We start from the raw sequence: 10,469 nt of genomic DNA on the forward strand, positions 1-10,469 counted from the left end.
ATGACAGTTTTAATATACAGAGAAATAAATCGTGAAACAGCACATTTTTTGTGCGCAGTAAGTATACACTTTGTTCAATGGGTGGCATCTTAAGCTCGACGGTTGTCTTTCCAATTTTTTTTTTCAGATCAGCATGACACATATCTGCAGCTAGATTGTCTCTGAATTCAAATGATTTAGATTAATATGTAGATCATAATTTTCTATCTAACTTTTTTGAAGACCCGAAGCAGTTATACATGTACATTAAGATAAAAATAAATGTATTTCAGGAAAGGACCATTTGATTCTGAAAGACGAGGGACAAATTTATTCCCTTTCCTTTGCTGGGAAGAATATTTCTGAGATAATCGCAGACGGATTATTTATTTCTCCTTTACTACACAATTGTCTCATATGCAAAAAAAGGGAGGGGGGGGGCTACCCAAACTCAAAAACTTCAATTTATAGGATTGATTGATTAATTGTATGTTGTTTTACGTCCCATTCGAGAATTTTTCACTCATATAGAAACGTCACCATATACCGCGGTGAAGGACTTCAAATTTAGACCTTTACTCGACACTTAGGGCCATCGAGCAGTAAGGGATCTTCATCGTGCCAATGCCTGTCGTGACACGGGGCCTCAGTTTTAAGGTCTCATCCGAAGGACCCGCTATACTTTCACTTCGAAGTGCCGAGCGCATGGCTAAGGAATAGTTGCTGCTACTATGTTTTATCGACTTAGGTCAGTCGCGGCCGAGACCTTCCTATCATGGAGCGAGCGCTCTACCGACTCAGTTTATAGGAGGGAGTGGCGCAGAAGGCAATGTCAGATTACTAAACTTCCGTACCATAAATCAGCTCATTATCTACAAACACCGAAAAAGATCCGGAAAACCGTGAATAGTTAGAAATTTTCTAAATCTAAGGCCATAACTTTCATAAATTTATATCAATCTACAAGAAACTTTTGAACCACAATAGGGTCATCATTATGAATAGGCATACCAAAAATCAGCTCATTATCTACGAATACATCGAAAAAAGTCCGGAAATACCGAGAACAAGAGCTATAACTTTCGTAAAAATAGGTCAATCAACACAGAAATGAAATGTAATCTGTGAATAGTCAGTATCAAGATATATATCAAAAATCAACTCATTATCTATTAGAACTTGAAAAAAATACCAGAAAGCTTATTATGACGGAACAACGAACGGAAAGGAGTACCACTATATACCCAGGCCATTTCATGGAGGGGCATAAAAATAAATGAAAACATTACAGTATTTGAGATATCGTTTGACAACAAGTGTTGACTAACAAACAATGTTATTTCTATAGGGTAAGGTACTTCATGTGTAAATCTTAGTAATGTTTTACATTAAATTTTATTCAAGTTCACTGAACATTCGAAAAAAAGTAGTTCCACGATTTTTTTTTCCTAAAATGATAAATATTTCACGCGCGGTTGTTGAAACAAGGAGTGAAAATTTCGAATGATTTGCTGGATTGTTTTTAATTAGTTGAAATCGAAACATTGTGTAATTTATATTATGTCGAAACTAGGGATCAGAGGCTTTAGACGTATCATGTTCTTAACCATTTCTGATGGCTCAAGTGTGGTACATGTATAAATGATACTATTCGGGAGATACTACGACAAAAGGGAAATTTTCATGTTAGCCTAACAATTAATTATTTCTGTATAAGTAACTGCAATTTTTCGTTCAATCTAATATTTGTTCTTTCTTTGTTAGTGCATCTAAAAAATGCAATTAAGCGGCTAAAGCCATCAATCCCCCCCCCTGCAACCCTCCCTCCAACAATTAAAATCTCCAGCGAACAAGTTTGTGATTTGTATCAATGTGCAATAGGTAATTTGGACCAGGGACAGGGTATACATGCCCATGAAGTCAGCCAGTGCGTCCGTCTTGAACGCATTGTTGATCCATCTTATAAATAATTAATTATTAATCATATACTTTACCAATTTTGATGCACCAGATGCGCATTTCGTCAATTCTCTTCACTGATGCTCATGCTGAAACACTGGAAATCCAAACTATTTAAAAAACCCCACTTTAAATAGCTGAAAAAAGGTACCAAAGACTAGAGCCAAATACGTCGAAAGATCAGAGCTATGCATGAGGGAGATAATCCTTAATTTTGAAATACATTTCTAATTTTGTATCACAGCAATGAATAATATTTCCCTATTTTCAAGCTAGTACCGAAATACTTAGCTACCAGACTGCAGAGTCCCTCGGGGACTTACAGTCCACCGGCAGAGGCCTCGACCCAGGGGTCATAATGTAAATCATACACGGTACCAATTTTGATGCACCAGATGCGCATTTCGACAAATTATGTCTCTTTCGTGATGCTCATTCCGAAACATTGGAGATCCAAAATATTTTTAAATACTATCTCTAAGTGTCATCTCTGTACACGTATACCTTTTACTTTAATCATTTATAGCAAAGTAGTTTCACCACACAAAGGAAACTCTTTATAATTTCTCCTAGTGTTAGGTTTAAAACATAATTATATATTTCTGGTAAAGTTAACTTGCTCCGCGTGAACTCATTCTCTGTCAATAATTCTTTCAGGCACAGAAAGCGGTGTAGAAGTATAAGTGAGTTAAGGCTAGGTATAGGAGTTTCTATGCAAATGAGCTAAGATGTGTTTGTGAAACACTGATGCCCCCGTATGGCAACTTATGGCGAAGGTTAAAGTTTCTCAAATGCAAGTCAAAATCCAGGCCAAAAGATAAAAAATGTTTAATTCGAAAGCCCTAGCTGCAACTGTTCCAAAGTTATGGCGAAGGTTAAAGTTTTTTAAAAGTAAGTAAAACGTCAAGGTCAAAATTGTTGGTATCCAAAGGAAGGTCTTGTCACAAGGATTACATATGTAAAGTATAAAAGCCCTAGCACCAACCATTCAAAAGTTATGGCCAAGGTTAGAGTTTATCGAAAGTAGGTCAAACTCCTATGTCAAGGTCAAAGTGGTTGGTATCCAAAGGAAGGTGATGTCACAAGGATTACATATGTGAAGTATTGAAGCCCTAGCATCAACCATTCAAAAGTTATGGCCACGGTTAAAGTTTTTCAAATGTAGGTCAAACTCCTAGGTCAAGGTCAAAGAGGTTGATATCCAAAGGAAGGTCTTGTCACAAGGAATACATATGTGAAGTATGAAAGCCCTAGCTCTAACCGTTCAAAAGTTATGGCCAAGGTTAAAGTTTTTCAAAAGTAGGTCAAACTCCTAGGTCAAGGTCAAAGGGTCAAAGAGGTTGATATCCAAAGGAAGGTCTTGTCACAAGGAATACATATGTGACGTATGAAAGCCCTAGCTCTAACCGTTCAAAAGTTATGGCCAAGGTTAAAGTTTTTCAAAAGTAGGTCAAACTCCTAGGTCAAGGTCAAAAGGTCAAATTTGTTGGTATCCAAAAGAAGGCCTTGTCACAAAGAATACATATGTGAAGTTTGAAACCCCAAGCACCAACTGTTCAGAAGTTATGGCCAAGGTTAAAGTCTCATAAAATTTTGCAAAAGTGGGTCAAGGTCATAAGGTCAAATATGATGGTACCCAAAGAAAGGTCTTGTCACAAGAAATACACATGTGAAATATGAAAGTCATAGCTCCAACCAATCGAAAGTTATGGGCAAGGTTAAAGTTGACAACAGACAGACAGACAAACAGATAAACAGACAAACAGATAAACCTACAAACAGACAGACAGGACAAAAACAATATACCCCCGGGATCTTTCGATCCCGGGGCATAAAAATGTACAAGAGGTACATTATACAGAGAAAGTTTAATTTCATATATCTATACATAGGTGGGACTTCATTTGTCAAACCGGCGTACGCCGAATGCGCCGCTTGACCTTTGATAACCTGGCTTGTTACTTCGTTTGACCGGGGAAGGTTCGCCGATCTCGCCGGTTTGAAATGACCAGCGACGGATTCGCCGGTCTTAGAAATATTGCGGGAAGATAAAAAACCTGTTTAAATGCAGACACATTTTACCAACTCGGCATGTTCTTTAATTGTTTGCATTTGTTGAACAAATCGCCATTCATATAATTAAAATCTGTTATTTTCGAAATTAAAATTTTTCATGAGGTCCCTGATTTTTTTTTATATTGAATTTTGAATAATTCAACCTTTTTTCGCTAAGACACAATGTAAAAAGTGATAGATCATGATTAATTGATTATTATTTAATATAATTATTTTTTGTTTTCGCCGGTTTTCTTCATTTGCCACTTTAGTTTGGGAACATATTGTTTTTACTCTGTTTCTTATTATTATTATTAAGGCCTTCCGTCTCCAACGGAAGACCTTATTGTTTTCGTTCGGTTTCTTTTTCCCTATTATTATTCTTATCGATTTTGTGCACGCGAGTTCTCGGTAACGTCTTGACCGATTTTCATGAATCTTTCAGATCTGATAGGTATTGATCTGAACCTTATTGGAAATTTTTTTCGTTGATGACCTCACTTTCCATCTCGAGATATTTAGGATTTTCTGATTTTCAGAGGGTCGGCTTGTCCTGGAAACTCCTCCGAAACGACTTAAGATATTGAGTCAAGATTTTCAGTGAAGGTAGGGGAAGGATTGTAGATTTGCAGGCAGGTGTCCAAATTTCGATAGCGCAAAAGGCGCCGAAGCTCGGTAGGGCTCAAAAAATGTCTCAGAAACATCTCACAAAATTTTACACCTTTTCTTTCATATCTTCGTACATGTTAAGAATTTGTTATAACATATAGAAGAAAAGTTGTGCAGAATGATACGACCTTTCATTTGACATCAAGAAAAAGGGGCTGACCCCTCAAATTAGGGGCTGAGAGGGGCCAAAAGTCTTTCATCTATAACTCTTTAACGATCAATAATTTGTAATACATTACTGAATCAAAGATGTTTATCCTAACGATTTACAACAAAATATTATATAATTGAGATCATATGTTATGTAATAAGGGGTCACAAGGGGCCAGAATGCTAAATCTTTGATGTTTTATATCTCGAAAAGGGGGAATATTTTGATAACAATACTGAACAAAAGATGGTCAGAATAATGTTCTAAACAATATGCACCCTCTCAATTTTTGTCAAACGGCCCCATTAAGGACTTGGAGGGGTGGCCCCTAAATATTTCCATTCAGCATATCTCCACAACGAAAAGAAATCTCTGAATAGTTGTTGAACAAAAAGTCTTCAAAATCACAAGATCTTTCAATTGATATCAAGAAAAAGAGGCTGACCCCTCAAATTAGGGGCTGAGAGAGGCCAAAAGTCTTTCATCTATAACTCTTTAACGATCAATAATTTGTAATACATTACTGAAGCAAAGATGTTTATCTTAACGATTTACAACAATATATTATATAATTGAGATCATATGTTATGTAATAAGGGGTCACAAGCGGCCAGAATGCTAAATCTTTGATGTTTTATATCTCGAAAAGGGGGAATATTTTGATAACAATACTGAACAAAAGATGGTCAGAATAATGTTCTAAACAATATGCACCCTCTCAATTTTTGTCAAACGGCCCCATTAAGGACTTGGAGGGGTGGCCCCTAAATATTTCCATTCGGCATATCTCCACAACGAAAAGAAATCTCTGAATAGTTGTTGAACAAAAAGTCTTCAAAATCACAAGACCTTTCAATTGATATCAAGAAAAAGGGGCTGACCCCTCAAATTAGGGGCTCAGAGGGGCCAAAAGTCTTTCATCTTTAACTCTTTAACAATCAATAATTTGTAATACATTACTGAAGCAAAGATGCTTATCTTAACGATTTACAACAATGTATGATAAGATTCTGATGATATGTTACGTAATAAGGGGTCACAAGGGGCCAGAATGCTAAATCTTTGACGTTTTATATCTCGAAAAGGGGGAATATTTTGATAAGGAATACTGAACAAAAGATGGTCAGAATAATGTTTTAAACAATATGCACCCTCTCAATTTTTGTCAAACTGCCCCATTAAGGACTTGGAGGGGTGGCCCCTAAATATTTCCATTCGGCATATCTCCACAACGAAAAGAAATCTCTGAATAGTTGTTGAACAAAAAGTCTTCAAAATCACAAGACCTTTCAATTGATATCAAGAAAAAGGGACTGACCCCTCAAATTAGGGGCTCAGAGGGGCCTAAAGTCTTTCATCTTTAACTCTTTAACGATCAATAATTTGTAATACATTACTGAAGCAAAGATGCTTATCTTAACGATTTAAAACAATGTATGATAAGATTCTGATGATATGTTACGTAATAAGGGGTCACAAGGGGCCAGAATGCTAAATCTTTGACGGTTTATATCTCGAAAAGGGGGAATATTTTGATAACAATACTGAACAAAAGATGGTCAGAATAATGTTCTAAACAATATGCACCCTCTCAATTTTTGTCAAACGGCCCCATTAAGGATATGGAGGGGTGGCCTCTAAATATTTCCATTCAGCATATCTCCACGACGAAAAGAAGTCTCTGAATATTTCTTGAACAAAAAGTCTTCAGCATCACAAGACCTTTAAATTGATATCAAGAAAAAGGGGCTGACCCCTTGAACTAGGGGCTCAGGGGGGCCAAAAGCATGTCATCTATAGCTCTTTGATAATGTTATATAAATCAAAAGAATGAAATCTAATTAGGGAAGTCTATCTATTATTATCTTTTAACAAAGATCATAGTCAAAATCATATCTCATCTTATCGAAAAATCGGACGGAAGGCCTACTCGTTGCTCGCAACGAGATCTCATCTAGTTAAGGTCTTCCGTCTCCAACGGAAGACCTTATTGTTTTCGTTCGTTTTTTTTTACCCTATTATTAAGGTCTTCCGTCTCCAACGGAAGACCTTATTGTTTTCGTTCGGTTTCTTTTTCCCTATTATTATTAGGGTCTTCCGTCTTCAGCGGAAGACCCTTCTATTATTCTTAGGTTTCTTTTTTACCTTTATTAGGGTCTTCCGTCTTCAGCGGAAGACCCTTCTATTATTCTTATGTTTCTTTTTCAATTTTCTTATTAGGGTCTTTCGTCTTCAGCGGAAGACCCTTCTATTATTCTTATGTTTCTTTTTCAAGCTTATTATTATTATTATTAGGGTCTTCCGTCTTCAGCGGAAGACCCTTCTATTATTCTTATGTTTCTTTTTCAAGCTTCTTATTATTATTATTATTATTCTTTTTTTCTGCACAAATTTTGTGCAGACGATTTCTCGGAGATGGATTAATGGATTTGCTTCTGATTTTCAGGATTGTTGCTAGTTTATCTGAAGTTAATTCCGGCTAAACAATTTTTCGAAATTTACTTCCGGTCGAAAGTTATCGCCCTTTTATCAAAATTTAGAGGACCTCCTTGTCTGCGATGGAACTCAAAAACGGCTTAAGCTAGAGTGCTGAAATTTTCAGTGATGATAAAGGACATGTTGCCATTTTGCACCTGGGTTTGGATATTTTCCGGAAGTGCCCAGTATGGAAGCTCGGTAGGGGTCGAAATTTAGGACACGAATCATGAGTGAATTTTTGAGACATTTTGTATCATATCTTTTAAAGTATAATTATTTTGTAAAAACATACTGAACAATATTTGTGCAGAATGACAAGATCTTTAAAATAATATCAAGAAAAAAGGGCTGACTCATCATATTAGGGGCCGAGAGGGGCCGAAAGTCTTTAATCAATAACTCTTTAACGATCAATATTTTGGTATACATTACTGAAGCAAAAATGTTTATCTTAACAATTTACAACTATATATTATAATGTTTATGTCATATGTTACATAATTATGGGCCAGAAGGGGCCAGAATGCTAAATCTTTGGCACTCAATATCTCGAAAGTGGGAAATATTTTGAAAAGCAATATTGAATAAAAGATGTTCAAAATAATGTCCTAAACAATATTTAACCTTTTGATTTTTGCTAAACGTCCCCATTAAGGAGTTGAAGGGCTGGCCCCTAAATATATCTTTTGCATAAAGCTCGGAAACGAAAAAGAATTTCTGAATAGTTGTTGAACAAAAAGTGTTCAAAATCACGAGAGCTTTAAAGTGATATGAAGAAAAAGGGGCTGGCAACTCAAAATAGGGGCTGAGAGGGGCCGAAAGTCTTTGATCAATAACTCTTTAACGATCAATATTTTGTAATACATTACTGAAGCAAAAATGTTCATCTCAACAATTTACAACTATATATTATGATATTTACATCATATGTTACATAATTAAGGGTCATAAGGGGCCAGAATGCTATATCTTTGACGCTATATATCTCAAAAGTGGGAAATATTTTGATAAGCAATATTGAACAAAAGATGTTCAAAATAATGTTCTAAACAGTATGCAACCTTTCATATTCTGCTAAACGTCCCCATTTAGGAGTTGAAGGGCCGGTCCCTAAATACTTTCTTTGCAAATATTTCAGAAACGAAAAAGAATTTCTGAGTAGTTGTTGAACAAAAAGTGTTCAAAATCATGAGAGCTTTAAAGTGATATGAAGAAAAAGGGGCTGGCCCCTCAAAATACGGGCTGAGAGGGGCCAAAAGTCTTTGAACAATAACTCTTTAATGATAAATATTTTGTAATATATTACTGAAGCGAAATAGTACTTCTTCACACACTTTATCTAAATAACATGATGCTGATATCATATATTACGCAGTAAGGGGTCTTAAGGGGGCCAGATTGCATAATCTATGGCGCAATATATCTCGAGAAGGAAGAATATTTTGATAAACAGTATTGAACAAAAGACAATCAAAATAATATTCTGAACAATATGGACTCTTTCAATTTTTGCTAGACGTCCCCATTTAGGACTTGAAGGGCCGGCCTTTAATATTTCTTTTGCATATATCCCGAAAACAAAAAAGAATTTCTGACTAGTTGTTGAACAAAAAGTGTTCAAAATCATGAGAGCTTTAAAATGATATCAAGAAAAAGGGGCTGACCTCTCACATTAGGGGCCAAGAAGGGGCAAAAGTCTTTAATCTATATTCCTTTAATGATCAATATTTTGTAAAACATTATTAAAGCAAAATTGTTCGTCTTAACAATTTATTTATATCATTATATTTGAACGAAAATCTCAGTCAAATTCTTATCTCGTCTTATCAAAAATCGGACGGAAGACCCACTCGTTGCTCGCAACGAGATCTCATCTAGTTATTATTCTTTTTTTCTGCACAAATTTTGTGCAGACGATTTCTCGGAGATGGATTGATGGATTTGCTTCAGATTTTCAGGATTGTTACTAGGTTATCTGAAGTTAATTCCGGCTGAACAGTTTTTTGAAATTTTACTTCCGGTCGAAAGTTATCGCCCTTTTATCAAAATTTAGAAGACCTCCTTGTCTGCGATGGAACTCAAAAACGGCTTAAGCTAGAGCGCTGAAATTTTCAATGATGATAGAGGACATGTTGCCATTTTGCACCTGGGTTTGGATATTTTCCGGAAGTGCCTAGTATGGAAGCTCGGTAGGGGTCAAAATTTAGGACACGAATTATGAGTGAATTTTTGAGACATTTTGTATCATATCTTTTAAAGTATAATTATTTTGTTAAAATATACTAAACAATATTTGTGCAGAATGACAAGATCTTTAATATGATATCAAGAAAAAAGGGCTGACTTATCATATAAGGGGCCGAGAGGGGCCAAATATATTCAATCAATAACTCTTTAACAATCAATATTTTGGTATACATTACTGAAGCAAAAATGTTAATCTTAACAATTTACAACCATATATTATGATATATACATCATATGTTAGATAATTAAGGGCCATAAAGGGCCAGAATGCCAAATCTTTGGCACTCTATATTTCGAAAGTGGGAAATATTTTGATAAGCAATATTGAATAAAAAATGTTCAGAATAGTGTTCTTAACAATATTTAACCTTTCATTTTTTGCTAAACATCCCCATTAAGGAGTTGAAGGGCTGGCCCCTAAATATATCTATTGTCATATATCTCGGAAACGAAAAAGAATTTCTGAATAGTTGTTGAACAAAAAGTGTTCAAAATTATAAGAGCTTTAAGGTGGTATGAAGAAAAAGGGGCTGGCCCCTCAAAATAGGGGCTGAGAGGGGCCGAAAGTCTTTGAACAATAACTCTTTAACGATCAATATTTTGTAATGCATTACTGAAGCAAAAATGTTTATTTCAACAATTTACAACTATATATTATGATATTCACATCATATGTTACATCATTAGGGTCCATAAGCGGCCAAAATCCTAAATCTTTGACGCTTTATATCTCAAAGGTGGGAAATATTTTGATTAGCAATATTGAACAAAAGATGTCCAAAATAATGTTCTGAACAAGATGCAACCTCTCATTTTTTGCTAAACGTCCCCATTAAGGAGTTGAAGGGCCGGCCCCTAAATACTTCTTTTGCAAATATCTCAGAAACGAAAAAGAATTTCTGACTAGTTGTTGAACAAAAAGTGTAAAAAA

The sequence above is a fragment of the Saccostrea echinata genome, unplaced genomic scaffold, assembly GCF_033153115.1.
Source record: "Saccostrea echinata isolate AGI-Se365-2 ecotype Australia unplaced genomic scaffold, CSIRO_AGI_Sech_v1 ptg000027l, whole genome shotgun sequence".
In the NCBI taxonomy this organism is placed as follows: domain Eukaryota; kingdom Metazoa; phylum Mollusca; class Bivalvia; order Ostreida; family Ostreidae; genus Saccostrea; species Saccostrea echinata.